The sequence below is a fragment of the Dendrobates tinctorius genome, unplaced genomic scaffold (assembly GCF_039654945.1).
Source record: "Dendrobates tinctorius isolate UK_male_01 unplaced genomic scaffold, ASM3965494v1 ptg000162l, whole genome shotgun sequence".
Taxonomy (NCBI): domain Eukaryota; kingdom Metazoa; phylum Chordata; class Amphibia; order Anura; family Dendrobatidae; genus Dendrobates; species Dendrobates tinctorius.
The window spans coordinates 65,117,313-65,134,194 of NW_027361829.1; the positions used below are offsets into that span (position 1 = coordinate 65,117,313).

General features: G+C 46.6%; 1 long non-coding RNA gene across 1 annotated transcript in view; it reads left to right on the top strand.

Moving 5' to 3' along the window:
* Positions 1-5,980: 5,980 nt before the first annotated feature.
* The window catches only part of LOC141052765 (uncharacterized), a 31,223-nt gene continuing 20,321 nt past the window's right edge, over positions 5,981-16,882 (top strand). Inside the window, exon 1 of the long non-coding RNA XR_012220885.1 lies at positions 5,981-7,008. This is a non-coding gene — a long non-coding RNA (uncharacterized lncRNA). The remainder of the gene's footprint in view (positions 7,009-16,882) is intronic.

A 16,882-nucleotide genomic window follows, 5' to 3' on the forward strand; every position in this document is an offset into this window, starting at 1 on the left:
TGCTGCTGTCACCACACTCTGGTCCCGTTTGCATCTTCTCAACATGGACACCAGCATCTCAGACTATCCTATGCAGAGGGTTCATAGGAAATTTGAGACACGATTTAATCTGCATGCGTAGACATGGAATGGGGTTCTCAGACTTCTAAAACATGCTCTTCATATAGGCTTCAGACTAGAGCAGCTATTTAGTGAAGATGAAAACAGAGGACCAGAACATATCAACTGTGTAGGACATTTGTGGGGAGGGCAGTAATGTTGATGTGGCGCCCCCAGGAGTATGGTCGCCACAGTAGCATTACCATTCTCCTAGGGAGGGTGATGTCATGCTTGGAAGCAATGAAGGCTCTCTCTGTCAGGTAAATCCAGCACACAGCACAGTTCCCACTCCAGACCAGCAGAGGGAGCTCTGAACCCAAACTGCTGAGGAGCTGCTCTCTGTGGCCAGGAAAGGAAGTTAGTGGAGTTTGTGTGGAGAAGACGAAGTGTGTGGACGTGGGAGAGATGAGCTGGAGGATTGAGCTGAAGTCAGGCTCTCTTCTAGCTGTAGCGCCTTGTCCGGAGTCCGGTATCCGAGGTTGTATGGATGCTGATGGTCCTGCAGCAAAAACTGGAGGAACAAGAGGCTGTAAATGCTCTGTCCCCAACTAAGACTCGGAGGCACAGCAGCAACGTCTGTGAGCCAGAAAGAGGAGGCTACAGCTGCTTGCCATACGAGGGGAGTTCTAAAAGAGAGCAAGCAAGAGGATCTTCAGTGTAACTCAGAACTGCAAGTACCTCAGATAAGCGCTAGGATGGAGACTACACAACCCATGTGCATAGAGAGATTGCTAAGTTGCTTCCAGGCTGATTAACTCCTGTTCCACCTGTAATCTGGATCCTGGACTGCACTTACAAAGCTAAGTAAAGTAAACTGCACCCTGATCTGTCATTGCCTTATTCCTGCAACCCCTTCAGCACTGCTACATCTCTGTGCCTAACGCTACACCCTCTTCCTCAACACCTATTACTACTGCCCAGGGACTACAGCTCTATCTGTGGGGAGCTATCACATCTTTGCTGCCTTATACCATCTGTCCCAGAGGATCTGCACTGCAACGTCAGCTTAACCCCTTCATTGCCGAGCACCACAGGTGGCGTCACGTATCATCTACCTATAAACTTTATTCGGCTACGTTTCACCCCTTTTGAATGGACGCCCAGTGCCACGGACCGGGTCACCGCCACCGTGACACATTCCTCTGAGACACCGGCCCGGTACCGAGTAACCCAACAGCCCTGGGGGCGATCCATTGACTATGTATACCATATGTTCACCCATGTTCTGTTCTGACCAGAGATTCTCTAAGATGTGTTTTGTATTCTGTATTTTTAACTGCTTTAAGTGTAGAGATGCAGATACTCCATCCTTCTGCTATAATGTAAATTGTATCGAGTACGAAAAGGTGTAATACGAACCTGACAATTCATGTATTTCTCCAGGAAGTCCGTTTGATTACAGAGACCAGATCAAACCTTACTTCACCAAGAATAATCAAAAAGTGTTGCCAAACATACAGAAGGTTGTTAATGTGACAATGATTCTTATTTGTGTTTCTGTCAAAAACCATTCCAAGTAATGGTGTGAAAACCCAGCACACAATATTGTGTGGAGCATGAAATAATGGTGCCGTGGGTTCTTTTATTGTCATAGAAGAAGACCCCAGAAACACTCAAATACAAAAATCTTTATTTTATTTTTACGTATAACAATATCTAAAAGCAATAAAAGCACAACAGAGGGATAATGAATCATGAAAGAACAATATGCTGGATAAACAATACCATCTCATAGATGCAGTCTGGCTATAGGTTTCTAGTCACAGATATATGAACCTAATTATGCAGATACATCAAATAACCAAACGAACTGATTTGCATACACGATCAATTTATGTGCTGTACAAAGTACAATAGTAAGATGTAATATTACAGATTGCGCATCTGGTGAAGGGGAATCAGTGCAAAATGATCGAGTATATCATCCATGGTGGTGGGAGAAATGCAGCTACCTATGGTGTTTGGTAATTAAACCATGATAACTGTAGCGCCAGCATCTCTGCCTGCAGTCCCTCTCTCCCTGCTGAGATACCAGTGAACTCACCGCCGAGACTCCAGTCCTACTCCTTCTGGGTCTGCTGCTGCCCAGGATGCATGCACTCCTAGCAGGTCTCCAGGCACTGTGCTTAGAGCGCGCTCGCGCACATTTCCTCTTTCTTAAAGAAGCCGCGCATTCCTCTAAAGTGTCCACAGCCAATAGATGGAGGTTTCTTACTATTTAAAGCGCCTCCTCCAACATGGAGGTGCCTATGCAATGTTGTGAGTTTGCTCCTAACACACTTGTCAGTTCTCAGGTCCCAGTACTAGTATCTTGCCGACTGCACCTGCCAGTGCTTTCCTCAACAGCCGTGTCAGCTGCACCTGCCAGTGTTCACCTCAACAGCAGCTGAGCCAGCTGCACCCGCCAGTGCTCACCTCAAAGGCAGCTGAGCCTGCTGCACTCGCCAGTGCTCACCTCAGCGACTGCCGAGCCAGCTGCATCCACCAGTGCTCACCTCAACGACAGCCGAGTCAGCTGCACCCACCAGTGCTCATCTCTCTGTCAGACTGTCCAGTCTGCACCTGCGGTTCCTGTTATCTTCTCTGCCTGCCTGCATCTGTTGGACATTCCCTTGAGCCATCCCAGCTACCCATTCCTAGGGGTCAGCTGCCATCTACCCAGGGCCAGTCCTGGAGTAGAACCTGGATCACCTCCATAGTCTCTCCATGGACTGCGGTGTCATTAGCTGTTGTGCTCACGGTGTTCTTTCTATACGTGTCTCCCTATACGTGATTGCACACTTTATGGTCATGACTACTTTCTCCTACAACGCAGAGGAAACCGCCAGTATCCTTGCACAATCCAAAATCCCCAGTGATTTCTTACAAATTCCCCCACGTGAAACCCGTGGTAGGGACTTGGAACGGGAATTACGATTTCTTACCAATTCAGAATTGCATTGTGCTACTTTGTCTGAGTATTTACGGGTCCAACGGATTCCTAGAGGTCTCCGGGTTCCTCTGCGACCTACACTTTTTTGGGAATCTCCTGACTTTTGTGCTAAATTTGAACAAATCCTTAACAAGTGTTCTCTCGACCTAATAACTCTCACAGTTGAATACCTCCAGAAGGCGGTTATAACCAGCTCTGAATGTGTGAAGGTCATCGAAACCCAATTATCAGCAACTGGTACACCAGACGAACTAAGTTCTCTAAAGGCTGAGATTCAAGTACGTATTGACCGCCATAAACGGGATATCGAAACTAGGAAGAGGAACAAATTCGCCAGGGACGCAGAGGACTATAAATTCAACCGGGTCTACAGATGGCAGGACAGCTCAAGATCCACAAATACCAGACCAAGCCATCAATTATCGACAGATTATTCCACCTCCGGTTCAGACCAGGAACAAGGACTAACCGCTTCTGCTTCAGCTCCTTTTTTAGGTTCACGCCGGCGTTACAACTACAGAAGAAGACAAGGCGGGGACAGAGACACAAGAAGGGACCAGGACCAAGGTCGAATCACCCGATCCAAGGTACGGACAATCTGGTGATCAACATCTCCTCAAGAACCCTGAGTATCACAGAATATGCCGTCCTACAAAAGGGTCTCTCATTCTGCCCATCTTACAGATGTCGCACTTTTGACTTAGATATGGACCTCCAACGGTTTTTCCGTCTTATAAGACTTAAGGTTCATTTCTCAACGATACCTGATAATAATGATCCCCCATTGGCAACCAACCCTAAACTTTTGTCTTCCCAAAGCTTGGGCCTACGTAATAAAAGTTTGTTCCGGCCCCCACATGCCTCACATGCAGTTGAAACATTCATCAATTTTGTACAGAACTCATTCCAATCATTAAGAAATGATATTGATAGGGGTACTTTGTTTTATCCTTCCAACCTTACAATTGAGGAACGACATGCCTTTCAGTCCTTACAGGAGGACAACTCCATAGTCATAAAACCGGCTGACAAGGGTGGGGCCCTAGTAATCATGGATAAATCCATGTATTTGTCCGAAATCATGCGACAATTGAATGACACTTCAATTTACCATACGCTGCCGCGTGATCCCACCTTTGACATTAGCCGCCAAATTAATACCATCCTCCAGAGATACTTGGATCTGGGGGTTCTCGATCAGAAAACTTGTGATTTTCTCAGTAATAAAAACCCCATCACTCCTGTTTTTTACACTCTCCCAAAAGTCCATAAAAATCTGGAGAAACCACCTGGTAGACCGATTGTGGCGTCCACAGATTCGATTCTGTCACCCCTGGCAGTATTTTTAGAAAAAATATTAACACCTTTGATTCAGAAGTCTAAGTCCTTTATTCTGGACACAGGGGCCTTTCTATCAGATATCCAACATCTCCAAAAAGTCCCACAGGAGGCACTACTAGTAACACTAGATGTAAAGGATCTTTACACTTCGATTCCCCACTCTGATGGTATTAATTCTACAGCCCGATTACTCACTTCCACATGAATGGATGTAGATCAAATACACCTATGTATTGATCTTCTCCACTTGGTACTCACTTCTAATTTTTTTCTCTTCCAAGACGACTTCTACCTACAGGTACGTGGGACCGCAATGGGCTCCAATGTAGCGCCCCCATATGCAAATGCCTATATGGCGGATTTCGAGGAAAGCATCATCTATAAAAACGACCTCTTCCGCAACTACGCCATCATATGGAAGCGCTATATCGATGATGTCTTTTGCATATGGGGCGGCTCATTGGAGTCCTTGCTCTCTTTTTTTGACATCCTGAATTCATCCTGGCCCGGTATCCAATTCACCATAGGACACGATCTTTGGCGCATGAATTTTTTGGACACCATGGTCATTAAGGATCCCAATGGCTTCCTATCCACTGACCTGTATATTAAAAGTACAGACCGGAACAGCCTCCTCCATTTTGAAAGTCTCCATCCTCCCTCCACCAAACGGGCAATACCTAAATCACAATATCAAAGAGTGAAACGTATTGTTACCAACACTGATACTAGAACTCTACGCCTGGATGAGATGACCAACAAATTTGTAGAAAGAGGATATCCCCCCCTCTTTACTAGAAGCATCAAGAGATACCCCCACACGATCACACGAGGGAATAACAAACCGCATTCCGTTTGTACATACGTTCCACCCCTTTGCCTATATTATCCACAAGTCCATTCGTAAAAATTGGCATTTACTTTCCATAGCTCATCCTGATGTTCGAGAATTTCAAAAACCGTTTCTCCCCTGCTTTAAACGAGCACCCAATCTGAAGGACTCCCTGGTCAAAGCAGACATTGGCCCTAAATCCACTATTCACAAACAGCGTTTTCTACATAAACCTAAAATGGGAACTTTCCCATGCCTACATTGTGTGCAATGTAACAATGTTCTCAAGGGAGATAAATTTGTACACCCCCATTCTGGCAAAGAATTTAAAATCTCCAATTTCTTTACATGTGATTCTGCTTATGTGATATATCTCATTAAATGTCCCTGTGGTCTCTTATATGTAGGGGAAACTTCACAACCCATACGAGATCGAATATCAAAGCACAAATCAACAATTAGGTGCAAAAATCTTCTTCTTCCCATTCCCCACCACTTCATTACCCAGGGTCATAACATCTCACAACTTCGATTTCAGGTAATAGAACAAGTGTCACCTCCCCGACGGGGTGGTAACAGGATCCTTCACCTCAAAAAACGAGAGGCATTTTGGATCCATACCCTCGAAACTATGAGCCCGAGAGGGTTAAATAGGGATTACGAAATATCAGCATTTTTGTAAAAAACTACATCTCACATAAGCCCCTTACAAAATTAGAGTCAACACTCAGTGTATGTAATGTTTTTTTTTTTTTTTTTTTTTCCGACCTGTTTATTATGCTACTTTTATGTATATTCGTTTTTCTAGGAGCCGTCTTGATGCCATAATATACTAACGTATTCCTCTCTCTCTCACAGAGTCGATTATATTAATGTGTTGGAATTGGACGCCACTGCTACAAGCCTATTCCTATCTATTTGGGATTATATAGTGTTATTTCTCTCCCACAAGTCTGCACAGCACAAATACTATCGATCTCAGCTGCTTTTGCCTCTCTCTCTATAGTTCTCCTTGAATATACTGCGTTTGTATGAATTATCACAATAAAGTTATTTAGTATATTTCTCTGGACCTCTGCACTGTGTCTCAATTAGCATAATCCCGACACCCAGGGACCATTGTCTGCTCACTCCCACCCTGTTCAATGTATTTCTATTGACCAGGCTATGGTCATTTATATGTTAATTTCTATCTCTTGAATTCTGAATTCCAATCTCCCTACCAACAATATATAGCATCCACACACATAACCGCTATCATTAGCATGTGTTTCTCCACATTTTGAGCTGTTATTATGTCTTTCCTCTGGTGGAAAGCAAGCTCCCTGTACTGTGGATCCCACAGCCATATTCTTCCTGTTAGTCATTTCCTGTTTACGGGAGCTTACAGCTCCCATTGGCCGCCCACCACTAAATATCCCTCCCCCTCCCCTTTTTAAACCTGCATGTCTGCACGCAGGATCAGATGGCCGGTGGACACCGCATCTGGAGGCACGTTTGCCCCTCTCCTATTTACTGACAAGGTAAATACTTAGTGCTGATATGTACCTATTAACAGGGGAGGTGATACTATTTATGCACACATTGCAATAATGCTCCCCCTTGTTATATCCTCCACAGCTCATTACCTTAGAGAGATCATTCTCCTCAGTAAGTACAATTATTTTTTTTTTTCTTCCTGCTACATGATTCCCTACTACTATCATACGCTCCATTTCACCGTATCTTGTTTTTTAGAGGTCTAAAGCATCATCGTCCTTTCTGATAGATGCCTATAAGCTCTACACAATCTATATACCACACGGTATGTTTGACATTCTTATGGATTGCTGCTATATATTTTCTATGGCTCTTTTTAAATTATTTGGCGTGCTATGGGCAGTGTGGGATACCTGGCGTTATCTGCAACCAATTTATCCTATTTTTGTATGACCATTTTGACTATTGTTTGTATATACTTCTGTTTTCCTTTGTTTTTTTTCCCTTTTTTTCCTTTGTTATTTTTTTCTGTTTTATATGACGTTTTGTTTTGTAATTATATTTACCCTTGTAGTAACTGAAGAAGGTCACATTGACCGAAACGTCTTTTTTTCGTGTACTACAATAAACCGCCTTACAAATACCTTTAAGTTGAGTGCTAGGTTCATATTTGTTGCATTAGCTGTTGGGTGTCTGTGGTCGGATTGGGTGAGACTCCTATCAATGCCCCACCAGGTCATCTTTGGGCTTTGGCACAGTGGTTCCACCACCCAACCTGTTACAATCAGGCCCGGATTGATAATCTGGCGAATCGGGGATTTTCCCGCTGGGCCGCTATGTGTTGTGGGCCGCTGCTGGCTGGCAGAGCCCGCTCCTCTGGCCGCTTACCAGCTGACGCAGTTGCCACCATCCTGTTTTTCCTGCCGCCGGCCCTTTAAATCTGCGGGAACGGTGGCGGTTTTACAGGTGCTGGGGGGACGGCACCCTAGGGGTGAAGAACGTGCTGCGACGTGACAGTGCTTTTGAAGGCGGAGAGCAGGATAGAGTGCGCTCTGCACGGTCAATGGCTGCAGGTAGGCAGGCAGCACTGACCTGTCCTATCACGGCACCAACCCAAGCATCCGGAGGAGCTCAGAGAGGAGAGATCCTTTCCTACCTGTGCGCCGGCACAGGCTGAGAAAGAGGCAGCCGCCCAGTAAGTTCAATGCAGTCTCACTGCCAAGTGGTGTGGCCGGGGCTGGGGATAAGTTATACAGGGGCTGGGGGCCTGGGCAGTGGGGGGGCCTGCCTTGTCTGATGACTGGTGATGTGATGTATATACAGGGGCTGGGGGGGCTGCCGCCTGCCTGGGTGATGATGTATGTAATTATACAGGGGCTGGGGGGCTTGGCTGATGATGTATATACAGGGGCTAGGGGGGGCCTGGGCTGATGCATATACAGGGGACTGCACATGATGATGTGGGGAGGGGGGATAAAGGGGAACTGGACATGATGTGGAAGGGGGTTTGAAGGGGGACTGAACAAGATGATGTGGGGAGGGGAGTTAAAGGGGGACTGCTCATGATGATGTGGGGAGGGGAGTTAAAGGGGCACTGCACATGATGATGTGGGTAGGAGGTTAAAGGGGGACTGCACAAAATGATGTAGGGGGTTAAAGGGGGACTGCACATGATGTGGGGAGGGGGGTTAAAGGGGTACTGTACATGATGATATGGAGAGAGGTGCACATATGATGTGAGGGTTAAAAGGAACTGCAAAGGATGACATGGGGGTAAAGAGGACTGCACATGATGATGTGGAGAGGGGGTTAAAGGGGGACTGTACATGATGATGTGGGGAGGGGGATTAAAGGGGGACTGCACATGATGTGGGGGGGTTGAAGGGGGACTGCACATGATGTGGGGGGTTAAAAGGAACTGCAAAGGATGACATGGAGGTAAAGGGTGGAGAGGGGGTTAAAGGGGGACTGCACATGATGATGAGGGGAGGGGGGTTAAAGGGGGACTGCACATGATGATGTGAGGGGTTAAAGGGGGACTGCACATGATGATGTGGGGAGGGGGTTAAAGGGAAACTGCACATGATGATGTGGAGGGTCAAAGGGGGACTGCACATGATGATATGAGGGGTTAAAGTGGGACTGCACATGATGATGTGGGGAGGGGGGTTAAAGGGAGACTGCAGATGATGATGTGGGGGTTAAAGGGGGACTGCATATGATGATGTGGGGAAGGAGTTAAAAGGAACTGCAAAGGATGATATGGGAGAAAGGGGACAGCACATGATGAAGTGGGGGTAAAGGAGACTGCATATGATAAAGTGGGGGGAGGAGACGGGAGACAGCAAATGAAGAATTGAGAGTGAAGGAAGAGGGACAGCAATTGAATTGAAGGTGGAGAGAGCAAATGATGATCTGGGGAGAGAGCAAATTATAATGAATTTTGAGGGTGAAGGAGTAAATGATGTATTAAATGTGGGGGTAGAACTGTTAATGAATAGAGGGTGGGAGAGAGAAGAATGACAGTAAATTGGGGCAGAAGAGGCATGTAAATATGAATCGGGGGAGCAGGCGGTACATAGTGGGGGGTGTTGAGTATGCAGTGACTGGTAATGAATTGGGGGAAAGAGTACAGGTGCTAATATATTTATTAGGTGGGGAAAGTGGCTATGTATAGGTAGAAGGGGCTCAGTGGTGTATTATAATCTATATTTTGAATGGTGGGTTGCATAATAACCAATTATGTATTAATGGTGGGTGCATATCTGTATTCAGATGTGTAGTGTAGAAGAAAGGAAAAAAGTGGGGAATGTGCTCTGGAAGCCGTGCTCTAGGTATACTATGTGTTATTTTATGCAGAGATGAATCCTGGCTGGAAGAGGTGATGGCGGTCTGCGCTGCATGAAAAAGAAAAGCTAAGATGTAGGACTTCAGCTAGAGATGTCACTGGTGAGTCAGTGTGTTACCTGTACACTAACGCTATACACTGTATACTCTGTACAGAGCTCCTTTGTATAATGTCACCAGTGATCACTATATTATCTGTACGCTGACACTGTATACAGAGGTCCTATGTATAATGTTACTGGTGATCACTGTATTACCTGTACACTATATATAGAGCTCCTGTGTATAATGTCACTGGTGATTACTGTATTACCTGTACACTGACAGTAAATACAGAATTCCTGTGTATAATGTCACTTAGTGACTGAATACTACAATACTGATCATTAATGAAAAAAAACAAAACACAATACTATGTGGTGGTACTATATGGTCTGGTCATAGTGTGGTGATATGTGGTATTATTTGGTCACTATGTGGTCTGGTCATGGTGTGATGGCATTTGTCCCTTGTATGTGGTATTATAGGTCACTATGTGGTGGTATTATGTGGTCTGGTGATGGTGTGACGGTATTTGTCCCTTGTATGTTGTATTAATGGTCATTTTAAAAAAATGTGTGTGACTCATTCCCTTAAAGAAAAATACATAAAGATATATTTATATTTAATAAGTTAGAATAGAGTAGGGTCCAGCCAAAAGAATCTACCGTGGCATGGTGGTGGCTTAAAAAATCTTTTGGCCAGAACAAAAAGCTGCTGGCTATGTATGTGATCTGGTGTTTGATGGGATCTGTTAATATCTGATTGATAAGGACGTGGTGGAGAAGTTGAGTTTTTCCAAGAGTGAGCCGTGGGACTGTGGAAGGTTCGAAAGGTGGAGGCAGAGCTGGGATAGAGCCCGGGCTCAGTCTTAAGGAGGCCCGAAAATATTGCCAGTATGGGGCCCCGAAATTCCTAGTGGCAGCCCTGCTGCTCAGTACCACTTTTCCTGTCCTGTATATATGCACTGCACAGTATCACTCCTTTCCTGTTGTTGGAGAGGTGACATTGGTCTTTGGGAGGGTTAATATTGGTTTATTGTTTTGAGGAATACTATGGGAAAATAAAAAATACCGTATTTTTCTGACTATAAGACGCACTTTTTTCCTCCCAAAATGTGGAGGAAAATGGGGGTGCTTCTTATAGTCCGGATGAACCGGTTGTGGTGGGGAGGTGGGGGAGCGGCATCGGTGGAGCAGTGGGTTACAGAGGCAGGAGCCGGCGGCTGTGGCTAATTCCTGTGCCCGCTGCTAAAGAGAAATGAATTTTCACTGCATTCCACCCCTATGGGCATGGAGGGCAATGAATATTAATTTCTTTTTAGCAACCTGGTATGATTTGCCCCATCCTTATTTTGGTATGATTGGCCCCCACCCCCATCTTGGTATGCAGGGCCCCATCCCTATCCTGTTATGCAGGGCCCCATCTTGTCCTAGTGTGCATGGTTCCTCATCCCTATCCTCGCATGCATGGCCCTCATCCCCATCATGATATGCATGCCTCCTCATCCCTGGCATACCAGGATAAGGAATGGGGCCATGCATACCAGGACTGGGATGGGGGTCAATCATAACAGGTAAAGGATGGAGCCCTGCATACCAGGATAGGGATGGGGCCATGTATACTTGGACGAGATGGGGACCCTGCATACCAATATAGGGATGAGGGCGATCATTCCTGCCAGGAAAAGGATGAGGTGGACCATTCCTACCAGGATAGGGAAGAGGAGCCATGCATACTAGGACAAGATGGGGCCCTGCATACCAGGATAGGGATGGGGCTCTGCATACTAGGATGAGATGGGGACCCTGCTTATCATATAAGGATGAGGGCGATCATTCCTGCCAGGATAGGGATGAGGAGGCCATGCATACCATGATGGGGATGAGGGTCATGCATACCAGGATAGGGATGAGGAAGCCATATAGACCAGGATAGGGATGAAGGGGCCATGTGTATCAGGATGGGGATGAGGGGACCATATTTTCCAGGATAGGGGATATTAAGTACAGAACTGAAAACATTTTTTGCTTCAGTTTTTTTTCCCCCTAATTTCCTCCTCTAAAACCTATGTGCGTCTTATAGTCCGAAAAATATGGTGTATATATTGGAAAACCCATTTAAATGGATTATGCCAAGTAATCCCCTATCATGAGACCTATGTAGTCTCTGGGGTCCAACAGCTGGGACCCCATGATCCCGAGAACCGGCACTCTAAAGAAAAGGTCGATCATGTGCACTGCAGCGGCATTCACACATGGCTCTTCAAATAATGCCTTTAAGAGGAGTGTTGAAGGGCACGACAAAATATAGCAAAATCCACTGATAGGGTGTGGGGGGAGTGTTATAGTATGTGGGCTGGTGGGATTTGTGTGGCAGGGCTGCTTTTTTGTCCCAGTCCAGTCCTGGTTACAATAACCTAAGTAGGTAGGGTTTCTACAGGGCACACCAAAGAAACTGACAAAACAAAAAATCAAGTGTTACAGTGCGATGCAATATTCATATACCTATCAAATATACAGTTCAATTAGCAGATCAAGAATCAATGGCATAGTGGAGGTCATATAATGACTCCATAGAACCGATGTAGTGGAATAAACTATCCTACTCCATAGAAGATAAAATGCCTAATGCTATGTAGATAGAGAGTATAACAAACTCCAGTATGCCGGCATAATATAAGGTTATGATGATAATGCAGTATGCAGACCCAGTGTGGAGGTATATTATCCAACTCCCCTTGTCGCACATTTCAAATCCAGCTTCATAAACCCCAGCAACACAGATCTAGTATTGCACGCTGGCAAAGTTGGTGCATACTGGCCGACTCACTTGGGTATATACACATCTTTTTCTTTTCTTCAACTCTAACCACAAGTGTTCGATTGGGTTGAGGTCTGGGGACTTTGGGGGTCAATCAGCACCTCCGGCCCGCAGTGACTTCTCATGCAGCCCGTGGGCAGGTCCCCGAAGTCCCCAATGCTCGGGCGGCAGCTGTATCCTGTAGGCTACCGAACCTTTAACCCCCAACATAATGCTGCCTGCCCTGCACATGAATGATGATGGAGACTGGGTGGGTGGGGTTAGCACCGGGGTGGGCAGTATTAGTGCCCAATGCTCTCCAATCCTCCTGTCCTGGAAAAGGATATGCTGGCAGAGAGTTACTTTAGAGCGATCTCTGTTCCGGCAATGTGCTTTTCTACTGGTGATCTGTGCCCCTCAGCTTTGTGCCCCCTGTGATCTATATGCCCCCCTGTGATCTGTGCCCTCCAGCTATGTGCCCCCCTCTGATCTATGTGCCCCCCAGCTATGCAGGTATATGCCCCCTGTGATCTGTGCCCCCCCGCTGTTTCCCCCTGTGATCTATATGCCCCCTGTGATCTGTGCCCTCCAGCTATGTGCCCCCCTGTGATCTATGTGCCCCCAAGCTATGCAGGTATATGCCCCCTGTGACCTGTGCCCCCCGCTGTTTCCCTGTGATCTGTGCCCCTCCAGCTATATGCCCCCTGTGATCTGTGCCCCCCAGCTATATGACCCCTGTGATCTCTGCCCTACAACTATATGCCCTCAGTGATCTGTACCCTCCAGCTATGTGCCCCCCTGTGATCTGTGCCCTCCAGCTATGTGCCCACTGTGATCTATGTGCCCCCAGCTATGCAGCTATATGCCCCCTGTGATCTGTGCCCCAGCTGTTTCCCCATGTGATCTGTGCCCCCCAGCTATATGCCACCTGTGACCTATGTCATGTGATATCTATGCCCCCTGTGATCTGTGCCCTCCAGCTATATGCCCCCTTGTGATCTGTGCCACCCTGTGATTTTTTTCCCCGTGATCTGTGCCCCCTAGCTATATGTTCCCCTATGATATCTGTGGCTCCCAGCTTTGTGCCCCGTGATCTATGTGCCCCCGTTATCCCTGTGCCCCCTGTGATATTTGTGCTCCCATGTGATCTATGTGCCCCCTGTGATCTGTCCCCTCCAGCTATGTGCTGTTCCATGATCTCTGTGCCCCCCAGCTATGCGCACCCCTGTGATCTGTGCTTCACCCCTGTGATCTTCACGTCACCCCGGTGATGTGTGCCTCCCGGTGATGCCTGTCCCCCCCAGTGCTGTATATCCTTCTCCCCCAGTGCTGTATATCTCCCCCCTTCTGCTGTATGTGCCCCCAAGTGATGTGTATATTCCCCAGTGCTGCATTAACCCCCAAAGTGCTGTATATCCACCCGAGTACTGAATATACCCCCACCTGTGATATATATAGCCCCCAGTACTGTATATAGCCCCCAGTCATGTATGTGACCCCACCAGTGATGTGTATTCCCCCCAGGGACATATATACCCCCACTGCTGTCTGTGCTTCCTAGTGATGTATATAGTCCCTCAGTGATGTCTATTCCCCCCAGCATTCCAGGTGATGAATATGTCCCAGCTTCTCCTGTGATGTCCCTCTTGTAGTTTATATGACCCTAGAGTCTCCTGTGATGCATATATAGCAATCTCAATGTTTCCTATGTTATGCATGACCAGCAGTCCCAGCATATCCTATGTGATGTATATACAGCAGTCCCAGCATCTCCTGTGTGATGTATATACAGCAGTCCCAGCGTCTCCTGTCATGAATGAGTCACCGTAGGAGGCAAAAGCAGAAATACAAGCTAAGTCCAGAAAACCAGAGAAGTTGGCAACTATCAGATTGCAGACCCCTGAACCTATCAACACAACTAGCAGTAGCCGTGGGGGGTTCCTACGATGCCCTAGACCCCTCGATCACAGCCGGAGAATTACATAGGCCTAAAGAATGAAAGGGGAAATCTAAACTGCCCCAGAGCAGACCCCAAAGCAATAGGCAGCCCCCAACATATAATGACGGTGAAGCAAGATGAAAATACTAACACAGACAGAAAGATAGACTGAGCAAAGACGAGGCCCAAAACTACCTAGATAGGAAAGGACAGGAAGGCTGCTGTCTGCAATCTGCCAAAACCCTATCAAAGACATAAGCCAACAAGCTGATATGAAAAAGGCCCTGAAGCAGCTAGGCTTCAAAAACTAAATCAGCACTCAGGTATTTTCAGAAGACAGAGCTAAATGAATTCAGCACACCCCAGCAGGGAATGGCAGAAATCCAGAAAAACAAAGCAAAACAAAGACAAAGCACAAATGCAAAAAGCCGAGCAGCAAACAGCTTTAGAGGAGCAGGAATTCAGACTGGTCTCCAAGGATCCCACAGAGAAATCACCCGCAGGGCAGCAGGGCGTCGGCAGCCTTATATCCAGTCAGTAACTCCACTCAGCCAGTCATCATCATCAGCCTCAGGTGTTTGATAATCAGGCTCACTACCTTTCTTTACCAGAAGAGGGAGTTCCTCGGGCCTCAGTAATGAAGGGGAAAATGAACTCACAACAGTACCTCCCCCTTGAGGAGGGGTCACCGAACCCTCAACTACACCACCAGGGCGATCAGGGTGAGCCCGATGAAAGGCACGCACCAATCTTTTGGCATGAATATCAGAGGCAGAGACCCAGGAATTATCCTCCTGACCATAACCCTTCCACTTAACCAAATACTGGAGTCTCCGTCTAGCCAGACGGGAATCCAGTACTTTCTCTACCTCATATTCCATGTTACCTTCAACCAATACAGGGTCTGGAGGTGCCACCCCCGGAACAACAGGTTCAACAAACCTCTTCAACAAAGATTTATGGAACACATTATGGATTTTAAATGTGACAGGAAGAGCCAAACGAAAAGAGACCGGATTAATAATCTTCACAATCTTGTAAGGTCCAATAAATCTAGGCTTAAACTTAGGAGAAGCCACCTTCATAGCAATATTTTTTGATGATAACCACACCATATCACCAACCTTAAACTGGGGACCAATGGTCCTATGTCGGTTGGAAAACCGCTGGGCCTTTTCCTGGGAGAGAGATAACTTATCCACCACTTGGTCCCAGATCTGGTGCATTCTCTTCACCACAGTGTCAACACCTGGGCAGGCAGAGGGCTCCACCTGCCCTGAAGAAAATCGAGGATGAAACCCAAAGTTACAAAAAAAAGGTGACATCAAAGTGGCAGAACTAGCTCTATTATTTAAAGCAAATTCGGCCAAGGGCAAAAATGAAACCCAATCATCCTGATCAGCAGAAATAAAACATCTCAAATATGACTCCAAGGTCTGGTTTGTTCTCTGTCTGCCCATTGGTCTGAGGGTGAAAAGCAGAGGAGAAGGACAACTGAATTCCCAGCCAGGAACAGAAACTTCTCCAAAATCTAGACACAAACTGGACTCCTCTGTCAGATACAATGTTCTCAGGAATCCCGTGCAAACGAACCACCTGTTGTAAAAACAGTGGCACCAACTCAGAGGAAGACGGCAACTTAGGGAGTGGTACAAGATGAACCATCTTAGAGAACCTATCACAAATCACCCAAATAACAGTCATCCTCTGAGAGACAGGCATATCAGAGATGAAATCCATTGAAATATGGGTCCATGGCCTCTTGGGGACAGGCAAAGGCATCAACAACTAACTGGAGCGAAAACACGATTTAGACCGGGAGCACGTCCCACAGGACTGCACAAAATTCCTGACATCACGAGACAAGGAGGGCCACCAAAAAAACCGACTCACCAGATCTCTAGTACCAAAAATACCTGGATGACCAGCCAAAGCAGAGCAATGACTTCAGACATCACTCATTTCTTCCACTGGTCAGGAACATACAACTTTCCACTGGGACAACACTCAGGTTTGTCCTCCTGGAACTCTTCCAGAGCACGTCTCAAATCGGGCGAGAAGGCAGAAAGAACTACCCCTTCGCCTAAGATGGTAGCAGGCTTGGTCACCACAGGAGAATCAGCAAAGAAGCTCCTAGAGAGGGCGTCTGCCTTGACATTCTTTGTTCCAGGAAGAAAAGAAACCACAAAATCAAAACGTGTAAAAAACAAGGCCCACCTAGCCTGTCTAGGGTTCAAGCGTTTAGCCGACTCTAGGTAAATCAAATTCTTGTGGTCAGTGAGGACCACGACTTGATGCTTAGCTCCCTCCAACCAATGTCTCCACTCCTCAAATGCCCATTTCATGGCCAACAGTTCCCTATTCCCCACATCATAGTTACGTTCAGATGGAGAGAACTTTCGGGAAAAGAAAGCACAGGGATTCATTTTAGATGTTACAGGATCCTTTTGGGACAAAACAGCTCCTGCACCAATCTTAGAAGCATCCACCTCTACCTGGAATGGAAGTGAGACATCAGGTTGCCGCAAAACCGGGGCGCAGGTGAATCTTCGCTTCAGCTCCTGAAAGGAAG